The 12,986-nt window shown below is 41.7% G+C and overlaps 1 protein-coding gene across 1 annotated transcript in view; it reads right to left on the bottom strand.

Annotated features, from left to right (window-relative positions):
* WWC2 (WW and C2 domain containing 2) overlaps positions 1-12,986 on the bottom strand; it is an 800,549-nt gene that overhangs the window by 703,320 nt on the left and 84,243 nt on the right. The window lies entirely within an intron of this gene.

The following is a 12,986-nucleotide window of genomic DNA, read 5'->3' as shown; positions in this document are numbered from 1 at the left end:
TAGAGGGTCTTTTTCTCCAAACCCATCCCATGTGGGAGCCACTTGAAGGTCTCTGAAGGACGAGGGCTTGTACGTGAGGGCAGCTGTTCTGTGCTCTCTTGCTAAATGGCCAGTACCTTTTGTGGCATTTTCACATTTTTCTCTCCCAAGTAACCAAATGTAAACAACATGAGCAAGATGCTAAAAGAGTCATCATCAGGGCCACGTGCCCCCCTCCTTGGAGCTGGCGAAAGGAATCACTTCCACTTATCACTTTTTCCAGCAGTGCACTGCCTCTCCACCAGTGCGACCTGCAGATGAGAAGCAAGAGGTGTAAAGTCTGTTGAGAAGTGAAAGGCATTTGATGGTAACTTTAGAAAAGATACATTCAAAATAGGAAAATATGGAGAAGAAAAATGTTGGATATGAATTCAAAATTGAGCAGATAGAAATAAGAATGACAGAGGCAGACAAAAAGGTGACATCGGTACAGGACAAAATCCAGAGGACAGAAATGGTGGCCTGGGAACTGAGGGACAGGGTGATCAATTCCCCTAAACTCCAGAAATACGTGCTGACATCCACTATCAAGCTGGAAGAGCAGGTTGATAGATTAGTGAATTTTCAGTGGTCGGAGAATGTAGGGGGAGTGAGTTGGATATTCACAAATGGGGATTCGGTTCTCACATGTTCTCAGAATGATTTTTGGGAATACAAAGTTGGCCCTAAACTGAAGAGGGCAAGAACGCTGTCTAATAGGGAGAATGTAGATGGAGACAAAGGTAAACATTCGGCTGTGTTCCAGGAGTAGGGAAAGTGCTACCCATAAGGAGGCCACTGTGAACATGGATTTAGGATTCCAAAGTCAGAGAACCATGATGTTTCCTGACTTGAGCCCATTAACTATTAGTGGTGCAGCTAGATTTGTACCTCTCAGTGTTGTTCTCAGCACAGCTTAAGTTGGTCATGGGAGGGTGCGGGGGGCGAGGAGTCATCACTATACTCCCAGTCTAAAGAAACATGAGGGTTTGGTGCAGTCAGAGAGCTGGCGAAGGAAGGGGGTTCTAAGAGTAGCAGTGAAGCAGAGACTGAAATACCCTAAGATTGCGGACCGGGATTGGGTGATTAACATGCATATTGCCTTTCACGTAAAGGAGGGGTTCCTAGTCCAAGGGTGCAATTCTGTTTAATTAAGAGAGGAAAGAAAGACCATGCTTCTCTCTTCAGTGGAGTTATTTATTTAGCGTTAGTCTTGATGTGTTATTAGGTCTCATTTACAGAGAGCTTTAGCTGTTTGTTGTCCAAACATCTAATATTGACAATGCTAATACTCACGTAGTGCTTTGGTTGAGCCTATTGCTTACTATTGGTTGGCTTTCTTGTCAATATTGTTTGCTTGCTTCTTATTCAATGGTTTCCATCTTCCTTTTGAGTTTGTTTCTACCCCTAGCATAGCTTCTTCACCATCCTTTTAAATGGATGCCTTATATTATTCCACTATTTACATTTTGGAAACGATATGTTATTTTACTTTTAGCAACCCATGAGCGTGTATTTGTTTCCTTGCACTCTCTGTCCTGCTCCTCAGTGTTCTGCTTCCCCTTTCACACTCCAGTGCCCCAAGCACTCTGTTGCTCTACTACCCACTAGCTCATAGACTGTATTTTGTCTTATCTTTTTAGGTGGGCCTGACAGCTGCAAATTGTTACTGGGCCACTCCTTTAAAAAAAAGTTCCATTGTACGCTGCCATCTTGGAAGTGTAGGTAAATAAAAATTTAAAAAAACACATTCGGTTGTATGCACATGCATGTGTGAATATGGATCATTGTCTTTCTTAATGATGTGACTGCTACAGTGTCCTGATGCAAATGTGCGCACACGTGACAACACACGTGCTTGCATTTACATCATTGCAATTTAGCGTCAGCAATAACCGTTTTTGGTTGATGCTGAACAGCAAAGGTAAAAAAGCATTGGTGAAGCCAATAGATCTGCAAAGCTAAAAGAAGAGACCTACTGACTTTCATAATGCATGTTACTTTAATGAAATATTTGACAGGAATATTAATGCATTATCTTGCTTTTAACTATTTATGTCACAACGAGTAGCTGTGATGACATGTTTCTACTTTAAATGTGAGTCATAAAACATATATTTGAAAAAAACATATTTTGAGAACCTACGTGGGATATCTCGAATGAATGTTAATGCTTCAGATATGAACATTTTAAGCTAGATGTGATGTAGTAACAAATTAGTTTCTCGTAAGTTAATTCTTTGATGCCCCTGCAAAGATTTAGTCAACTTAAACGGAACCACTTTTGGACACTATCTGGCCCCGATGACTGTTCTACCATTTTCTTAGTGTTTAAAGAGGTCAACACTTCACATTCTTATTCTTACCACATGACTTAAATCTTTGTTCCCGCTTCTTTCAGGCCTTGCAAATCTCGATGCCTGTCCCCAATTGATAAAGGAGACCTTGCTCTAACGTTCATGATAGCATAGTGGCTTATTACTAGGTGGTTGTGTGTTATGAGTATTGTACCACTAGCTACACATTTTAAAATCCCAACCACAGTCACATTTTCTGTGCTATGAATTTGCTGATCAACGCCCATCTTCTAGTGACTAAGCTATGCCTGCTTAGGCTATTAGTAAGGTTCCCGCTCCCATCCCCACCACCATCTTTTCTGCATATCTAACAAGTATTTTGCTGCAGCTACCCTGCATAAAGAATGATGGGGCTGGTTGCGTTACTTGAATAAAGCTTCTTGCTGTAACCTTCTGTTAGCCTGTGGGTACCCGATACAAGAAGCTTTATTCACACTTTCATTGCCCGTGAATGTGCACCTAATGTGCATGGTGCCTACAGACTGGTGTACAGAACAAAGCAGGAGACGCTACACAAGTCAGCCGTGTCTGTGCTCCGTTACAGTAGCATTTAAAAGTACCCTGAACTAACAGGGATTAGATACTACTAGCCTATGGCCGCTGGAACACAGTTCACATTACTGTGTTGCATGGCGAAGAGTCATTCCTGTGCGATAGGATCTCACCCTTTGTATATTAAAACATCCCCTCCTCCTCTTCTATCTGAATAATTGACTTTCACTGACCAAATGCCTTAATGCCTTCTGGGCCATCGGGGCCTGTCTGCTGCTATCATCCTGGAATCCGGTGGAAGCCGAAGCCCCAGTGAATTCTTTACATGCCAATCTGCTGTGGAGAAGGCCCAAGGCAGCTAAGGTCGTTTCAATTCTTAAACCAGCACAAATCGAACTCAAGTCAACAGCTGAGTGATTTGTTTGTCTCACCTGCAGTAAATGAGGACATTGGTGTTTATTTGCAAATAAAATCATTAGTTGAAAATAAGGTGTGCGGAAAACACACTTGCACAAAGGCAGGTTCTTGAAACAGCTCAAATTCAGCAACTGAGCTACAAAAGGCCCATATGTTTGAGGACAGGCATCAACAGAATTACACAAATAACTTCTTAATGACAGAAATAAAGAAAACACCCTTGTAGGGACTACAGAGTGGCTCTTCGCAGTAGTCCAGCAATAGCAGATATCTTAGACCATAGAGTTTGGGAAGGCCAGCCCAATCAGGAGACCCGCACTCCTGGGTACAAAGCAGCACTGTATAGCTTTTAAGGCCAACTAGTTCAGTCTTCAAGTGACCGCTAACAGCTATCCCCACTCCTACATGCCCTCTAAAGGGTATTTTCAGACCCCCACATTCTCTGTAACAAGTAGCTACTGTCTCCACATGATCAATATGTGTGGTATGTCTCCAAATTTCATTTAAAAAGTGAGGTCAGTCCTCATATGGCCAGTACAAGGTACGGGCAGCGCCCACATGCCCCGTAACAGATATGTCCAGTCCCCACACTCCCTCTAATAGGTACATCATGTCTCTGCAACCCTAATAATTGGTATGGCCATCCTCCAAATGTATATAGCAGTAGTGGCCAGTGTCCAAAACCCAGTAACAGATATGGTCAGTTGGTATGTGAAGCCCCATTGTGGGTAACATTTCTAGTGCACGCAAGGGGCAGCAGGAGTAATGCTGGTTCACGCATGGGGTATCTGTGTTATTTAGTAGAAGAGCGCAGGTGTCTATGGAGGCAATTGCTCTTCAAAGGTACGAACTGGCCTGAGCCTTTAAGAAACTAAGCAAGAATGAAGATTCCCGTCCCTGAAATGAGTCATTACCTCTGGTCAGTTAATCATAGTCCAGATTAGATCACCCAGCCATCTTATTCTATTATTTGATCACTTTGTCTCGAAGTCACTACATCACTACGTTTGCTCATATACACTTCTGTGCAACTAGAACTCATACGCATCTCGCTCAACTAAATGGGATGGGGATGATTTATTTCAATTTTCTATCATGTGCATGAGAAAATGCTAATGTAATAACCACTATTTTGTTTGCTATGTTCAGAAGGTCATTATTTAGTGGGTCACTGCAAGCTTTCATTATCGTCTGTGGTGCAAAGCACTAATAAATATGACGTTTTCTTCCTGTATGTTTAAAAATTGAAAATAGTTATTGCAAAAAAAAACAACAACAAAAAACACTGTTATTGAACATAGACAGCCTTTATTGTGATATTGGGTTGCTATGAAGCAGGAGTTACATATCCCAGGGTCTTCTCTATTTCTTGTGCAGGTGCTCGTATCACAGATGGGTGGGAAGTAGGAGGCTGAAGAGACAGGAACCAGGAGTAGAAGCACTGAGTGCTCAGAAGCCAAGAGCCACTTAATTAAAATGTTAACCCCGATAGAAGCCTTTGTACAGATAGCATCTGGGCTAGCTTGTTTTGTTACAACAAACCTGTATCCCCCTCAGACCATCTTGACAGAGGTGCCAGGATGCTGAGACCTCCCGGTCTCTTTGACTGAACTAACCACGCTTCCTCAGTAGTAGACCTGGAAATGAGAGGGAGCCCCCGAGATAAATAGTAATTCAGGTGAATGGCCAGGATTGAACCTATTAAGCACCGCTAATTTAACAGAACTAGCCCTTTGTGTGGCTACAGTAACATCAGAGGACTGTCAAATATTGGTGCAGGATGATGGCAAATAAGATATCAGCATGGATCATGAAGGGTGTACCTGTGTGTACAATCACACATACATTTCACACAATCTTAGGGAATTAAAGAAGTATGAAAACTGAGGCAGTGTTAATCAGTGATGACCCCAAGGCATTGTGATTAGTTAGTACTGACTCAGGGACTAGACTAATTCCTGTACAGTCACATCACATATTCCCATCAGACATTGCCTGACCTATTCAGAGGTAATCAGAACTGCCAGGCTATTACAAACTGTTAAAATGCTTGTCTGTCTCTCACACTTCCTCATCCATCACACCGCCTAAAGCTGTGTCCCATGGTGCAGTAACCGCACCTCTATGGTCATCATGACCAATATGGAAACACTTTCTGCATAGGCTGAAGCAAAGACAGTGCCCTTTTCACCACATGTTCCATATAGCAGAGTGTGCTAACTATGTGGATAAACACTTCAGAGCCCCACATAGGAGTAATAATTGCTATGCAAATGCTACAGTACAATACAATGCATAAGAGTAAACACGGAAGTTACTTCCTGGTTATGTGGACAGTTAATAATAAATAGGGTTACCTTTAAGAAGGTAGCACAAACAATGGGATAAAGAGATGTGAATAAATCCTAGGACCAGCAGAGTATGTGAGATATATGATCAGTTGCTGCTACACAAAAAGAGAGTACTGGGAGTATATCAACCCCACACAATCTCCCTTATACATGAAACTATAACACAACATGTATGGGGGACACTAGGAGCAGGCCCCTCTGGCCTTTTCCAAAGGTGAGTAGGTCACTGACTAAGCAGTCTACTTCGTAGACATGGGACGTTCAAGTGTTCAGGGATGAGTGGGGGAGTTCCCTTTATGGACTAGGTGGCCTCACACACATTATAGTGTCATGCTTCATCATTTGACCACCTAGTCCCACCCAGGTAAAATGATACCACCTGGGCGGACTCAACCCCGTTGTTAAACGAACTCTGAGGGAGTGCTGAAATTGTATCTTTCTGGATAAAATGGGGATCCAGTTGAAGAGAAAATAGATACTAAAATTACCTCATAAATCACCTATATGGTACAATACTTTAACTAAGGTGTTTGTTGGTAAGATTAAAAACAATATTTGCCAATCTTGAACATAATGGTTCAAGGTGTCTTACAGATTCTATGGCCAACATGTTTCTGCCCTCTCCTATAGCCAAAACTGGTCTGGGGCATATGTCACACTTACTCCAAAGGTGGCATCTCTTGTGTCCAGAGGGTTCCCTGTCTCAACTGCTTGTGAGTAAGTGTGACTACATGGGGCAACTCCCCTCCCTGTGTTCCCAGAGCTGAGGCAAACAGCCTCTATACCACAGGGCCTTCCTCAGACACTTCAAACAGGTGGCCCTGTGTGCATTTTAATGCATGTGCTCACGATCTAGCTTAGTTTGGTAACCCCATATACAGTAGGGATCCTAGGCCCTGACGAAAGCCCCAGACCAGTTTTGGCTATAGGAGAGTACAGAAACATGTTGGCCATAGAATTCTGTCTAGCAGTCTGTGTTCACATAACAGCATATTATTTCACATACATATAACAGAAAATAAACACTATTCCAAAGAGATAGGCTTGTTTGAGTAATTTGATTGCACACTAGTAAAAAAAGATGAAGATGAATAAAATCATAATTCGCTGCCTTGGTCTGTGTGGCTGTTCACCTTTAAAGTAAACTGCCATTGTTACGATTACACATTAGTAAATAAACGTGTAGATATTCATAAAGATTAATTATGGATAAAGAAGTATAAACTAGGAGATACTAATCTCATACATATCCTCCACTGACTAAATCGCTACCAACAATCTCACATCAGCAAATCCGCCCTGTAATGTAGGTTCGAGCCAAGACTGTACTGGTGCTACAGAAACCCTGCACAGCGCTACAAAACCCTATCTGACAAACCGAAAAAGGCAGAGGTTACAACGTAAAGTTGTCAAAATGAAAGCTAATGTTTAGAATCTTTTATGAATCAGTAACTGCCCTGGCATATCTTTTCGACTAACTTTCAATATGCAGTTCTGAGCAGATGAATCCAGCCTAGTAAATATTTGCTCAGTCTAAACTATCAGCCAAGGTAAATTATCAGATACCTCTGATAGCCTTTTGATTGCTTTATTTTAATTTAAAGCGACACGTTAAGTGCCCAGAGATCAATCTAACAAAGATAATTCCGCGTGATCAGTTTGGCCAAGTAAAAGCAACTATTTTCAACTAATATTACAACTTGACACTCAAGGTCATGTAGAGTGCATTTTTTTTTTGCCTGGTGTCACTTCCTCCTTCTGGAACTTACAGCAGACCACTCTGGCCTCCGGAGAGAATAGATTTGATATACCACTAGACATTGGGCTAGTGTGAAAACCCAAAACCCATAAATATAACCCCACTGTAACAGCTTCAGAACTAGGAGGTAACAAAATTCGCCAATAACTTCCCGCTAAAGAAACACGTGAGAGTGGTCAGCATTGAAATTTACACCGAAAAGGAAGAGTAAAGTACTAATGTTTCTCTGACGCCACACTTAAGAGCACCTACAAGATTGCCGCAACATCAGAAGAGGTTCCTCAGTCCTCAAGCAAAACATCAAAGCATCTTCCATATAGGCCAAACTACAAACCTGCAATCTTTCTAATAAATATATAATAATATGTATAGGCCTAAGCTATTTTATCTCTCACTCACGTTTAAGCACCGCTGTACAGCTATATGTGATATGATTAAAGCACTCCGCTGGTCCTCATGCACAACACCAAACACGTCCCACATAGGTGTACTATAATGCCGCACTCTTCCAGAGAAGGAGAATCTCTGGAGATAGAGCGGTCCAACCACTGAAATTAACTTTGGGGCCTTAGCAGCAGCAAGTATTTCTTTTCACAATTTTATATAGGGTGAGCAAGACCCAAAAGGGCAGCTGAGCGGTTTAGATAAGAGCAGTTATTTCTGCATATATGCAGTTTACAAAATAATATTTTTGAGGTTTCGCTGTATAATAACAGTTTAAACAGTTAGGTTAAATTAAACAAACATGTCACAAATGAGATATTCCTACAGATCATTATATACTTTGCCATGAATACTTGTGATTACTGAGGCGGCCATTTTCACATCCAACATGGCCAACATAATCATACAAAAATTGGATAGATATGACTTCAGTGAGCTTGCACTCTAGGGCACTTCATGGTGGCCTCCATGGGATCCACAATTGATTGGATGGTGGGTTAAGATGGAGTAGGTAATAATCCAGCAAAAAATGTATGTACCCCACAAAAAATCATGAAGAGGTAAATACAGCTTCGGCGTGTGCACGCTTGGTACAGGCTTTATCATAGCATGGGGTTGCTCGTATCAGGTATACAAAATGTAAACCCAGTGGAAGAAGATGGCTGGGCAGAGCCCAGGCCACAGGGGCTCACACTTGCAGCTCTGAGCCCAAGTGTAGATGTGAGCAGAAGGTGGAAGAGTCAGGCCACTGCCCCACAGCTCACAAAGCCCAGCAATGCCATGTGCAAATCTCACCCCTGGGCCTCAGGGCACCTCCCTACTTTCTCCTGCCCAGCTCATGTAGCTTGGCCCATGGGTTTTGTAGCATTCCAACTGTCTCCCAACAGTCCCCGCAGTGCTACCAGCCACAGTTGGCAGATGGCAGCAGTTGGCTGGCGGGCATGGGCAACTGTGCAGTGGGGGCAATCAGATTGCCCAGAATCCTCAGAATTACATGATGGAGCTCCCAATTCTGTAACATCTTGCAAATCTCAAATGTTTTTCTTATTACACCTCCACCAGGACAGCTACAATGCAATAACAAGCATTTGCAATGCACAGGTCTTGCGTTTTCTCGAGTTAGAGCTATTAGCGTTGTAAATTCCAAACTGAACTTTTCTTGCCACATAAATTGAAAATTAAAAGTAAAACAGTTGACATAAGCAAGTCAATTCAAAGCACCACGGCTGCCATGAGCGTGAGCACGAAGGAGCGACACAAAAGGAAAAAGAAGTTTGTTTGTAGTCAAACGTATCAGCAAACGTGCAATTATCCATGTAACAGCGTTGATGGCCAAGGCGTTAACAAAACTTCCCCAAGGCAGGACAAACGTAAAGCATTTATCAATGATAACAAAGGATTTTTGAAAGGCAAGCCCATGAACGAGTGACAGTGATGGGCATGCGGAGGGCATGGTTAAAAGCCCACAGATAGATTACATAAAGCTATGAGGCAAGTACCCTCTAACCCTTATGACCAGGGTAATAAATGCGGTTAAATTAAAAGGTCAATGCAAGGGGGAAGTAATCTAGACTTCCACAGTGATTAAATGACTAAAGAAATTCTCTGTGTACAACTAATGTAACATCAATAGAAATTTATTAAGTCATATCTTTCTTTGGACATATTATTCCAGACATTTGCATGTAAATATTGTTTGAACATGTTATTCTGAACATAAAGTTTGCATTCGTCTAAATAGGTGCTCCTAATAAAAACAGTGAAGGTGATGAAAAGGTGCAGGTAAGTGAAGGTGATACATACAGTATGTACAGAGGGTGGTATTAAGAAAATTATGAACTTCTAGTGGCTCCTTTAATCCAGGAAGCCCTGAAGTCTCCAAGATTTCTTTATATTTATATCATCCACTCTTAGAGATATGTTGACGTTTCGATCCTGTAGTAAGGGTGAATCAAAAGAGGGTCATCATCAGGACAAAGAGATTCCAGTTGGTAGCACCTAAACTCCAGTGTAAGAAAACAATCTGGTGGTCAGGGGTATCTTCAGGTAAAGGAAGTGTCCCAAGATCTGGGGGTCTACAATTATCCAGTAGATGGTATGCGGTCAAGGTGCCCGAGAGCGCCGATAAAATCTCAGGATCGATTTATTTATCAGGTAAAGCTGATGGTGTTACATTCAGCATGCCAGGGTGAGTCATGAGCGAGTATTCCATTTTCCAGGGCAATTCAGACTCCTGGATATGCACACGATGTATCTTCTATTGCAAGAAATTAAATTAACAAACAAATTAAAGATATTTGATTCACTCTTACTACGGGGTTGAAACGTCAACATATCTCTAAGAGTGGATACATTTCTATTGATGTTACATTAGTTGTACACAGAGAATTTCTTTAGTCATTTAATCACCGTGGAAGTCTAGGTTACATCACCCTTGCATTGACCTTCTAATTTAACCGCACAGATAGATTACAACACGTCAGATCGGTTGTGTGCTCGACCTAAAAAGAGTGACTATCTTCATGCCACAAGTCTACAGGAGTGTTCACATCAGGGCCTGGTAAAAAAAACTTGTGAATCCACATCCAACAGAAAGGGAAATATATCAAATGCAGCAATTCTTGAAGTGGCAAAGCCGCAAATCTCCCTTATGCAATTGATTCAGGTACAAGCTGAAGGAGCTCATTAATGGACAATAGCAACAGGTCTTTTAATACAAGAGAATCTCATGCATCTTCATTTCATCAGAGAAAACATGATAGCCTATTCAAAACTTGAACCTTATTAACTGCTTCCACAAATGCCTCACATAACTCTCTGTACTCAAGAGGAACCTGATGTTTTGGGATGTTTTGCTTAATCCCACTATTCATCACCATGAAGAATTCAGCAAATCAAGTCTAGCACCCTTCAAAGTTCAGTAACTGGGTTTCTTGTAGCCCCAGTGATTTTGAAAATTGTAGTGAAGGATTTCCACCATATACATTTGTCAGCAACTATCTTAGTTTGCTTCTTAAGACATTTTGTAGTCACATGCGTTCCAGAAAGTGCCATCTTGTACGGGTTACTGTGCCCTTCCAATCTGCCAGTGCAGAGCACAAAGACAACGTGTGTATCGTATGCCACCTTTTGTCACTAGATGTGGTAGAAGGGAGTCAGAAGCGTTCTCTGTGATATGCACACACTTATGCACACATGACCTGTATCTGCTGTGTATCATCATGCCAGGTGAGTTCATGTATGCATCAGGAAACATAACTGCGAAAATATGCTCTTTTCATTGACAATTAGACAAACTCTTTAGGCCCCCTTCCTTCTAGGTCTCTTATTGTACCTCTCTTCCCCTCCGTGTCTCACTACACTTCACTTGCATTTGACTTTTAATTTCTCCAAAGCATCTCCAGAGCATGCTGCTTACATTGCTGGCACACAAAGGTATCTCTCATGTAGCAGACGCTAAGTGGGCAGGTTTTAGTGTTCACAACTGTGGCACTTCCTGTTATTTTCTAGTTGTCCACATTTGAAGTAGGTGCTGGAAGATAGAGAAAGGCACATGAATAAACTTGAATTAAGTACAAACATGTCTGTGGGCAACAGGAGGTATACATTTGTGCACAATAACTCATTATCAGATAAACTATAGGCAGTAACTCATCAAACATTCATTTTGCAAAACACGTATTGTCGCTCTCAAATTTTGCTAGTGCTAGCCATTTTCTTCTATGGCAAAACATGCGTGTGTTCTTTATTCGTTTATGTGCCAGTGAAGATGTGGACTGTGATCATTGTTTGTCTCGTGTTTTGGTCTCACTTACAGCCTTTAGCTGTCTGTCACAAACTTATTGTGTACGATACCAATACTTAAAGTGGGTTTTGGTTAAACCCATTTCTCACCATGTATTTACTTTCTTGCTAATTTCATTTGCTTGCTTATTATCCAATAACTTTCCTTCCTCTTTTTGTGTTTGTCCCTCCTCAGGAGCTCAGCTTCTTTACCATCCCTTTGATCGGATACCTTGTATTCTTCCATAACTCACAACAGAGAAATACCTTTTTCCTTATTTTTGAGGACTATATGGGAGTGCATGCATTTTCTTGCTATCGCACCATGTGACAAGTCCCAATCACATCCCATACCGTATGTCCTCCATGTTTCTTCCCACCTCTCACAACTCATCCATAAAAGCATGTCAACAGGTACATTTCTGTCATGGTTTGAATACTATTCTGGTTTGTTTTGTTTCATCTTCCTTGTTACACATGTGGCATGAATGTCCAGGCCTCGGCACGCAAAGGCAACATTTACAGCACTGGGTAAGAGGCAGGGTCCTCAATTCACTCAGTCAGCGTTTGAGGTAAGGTGGTTGCTACAGAGCACCAAACAATAGATGTATTTATTCTAGCCTAGCTCTGAGCCAACCCTGACAAGCCTTTTCCTTTACATTCAGGCACTTCCTTTATTCACGGCCTGACAGCTCTTATCTTCTTTAAAGTACCTAGAACCAGTACTCTGTGGTATTTTTAAGCTGTGTCACGTGGTATGCACGTCAGTCAAAGTAATTCATCATGGTCTAAGGTCATAGCCCTTCTGCTTAATATTAACAAGAAGCAACGAGGCACACAAGGAAACCTTTCACCAAGTGCTCTCTTTTCCTGCGAAGTCCTCCCCTGTGGTAGGTTCTACTACAGCAACATGGAGAAGAATCAACAAGGAGAGATGTCATTTGAGCAGAGATCAATCACGGTACAATCTTGAAGAGTTCTAAAGCACAACAGAACAGCATCTCTAGTCATGTGGTTGTTTATACTTTGTGCATTAGTTACAGTTTTTCGAGTGTGAATGTTCACTCTCATGGATATAAGAGCGCTTATCAATCCTATCAGTTGGCTTGTGTTACTGCCTAACACACTGGATGAAACACCAGTGTGGTCCATTTCAGGAAACAACACTCCCAGTAGAAAGATGTGAAACCAAACTTTAGCCAGAACAAGAATAATGGGTACAAATTGCTCACTGTCCACACATGAACAGCAATAGGGACTACAAGATTACAGCTTCTCGTATCCAAAAACAGGAAGACACTATTACAAAATAGGTTATGTGTTGCGGCCCAGCAGCTGGCTAAGACTCCTGTACAAGATCTGAGC

The sequence above is a fragment of the Pleurodeles waltl genome, chromosome 1_2 (assembly GCF_031143425.1).
Source record: "Pleurodeles waltl isolate 20211129_DDA chromosome 1_2, aPleWal1.hap1.20221129, whole genome shotgun sequence".
NCBI classification, from domain to species: domain Eukaryota; kingdom Metazoa; phylum Chordata; class Amphibia; order Caudata; family Salamandridae; genus Pleurodeles; species Pleurodeles waltl.
This window is presented reverse-complemented; position numbering and strand designations above follow the sequence as displayed.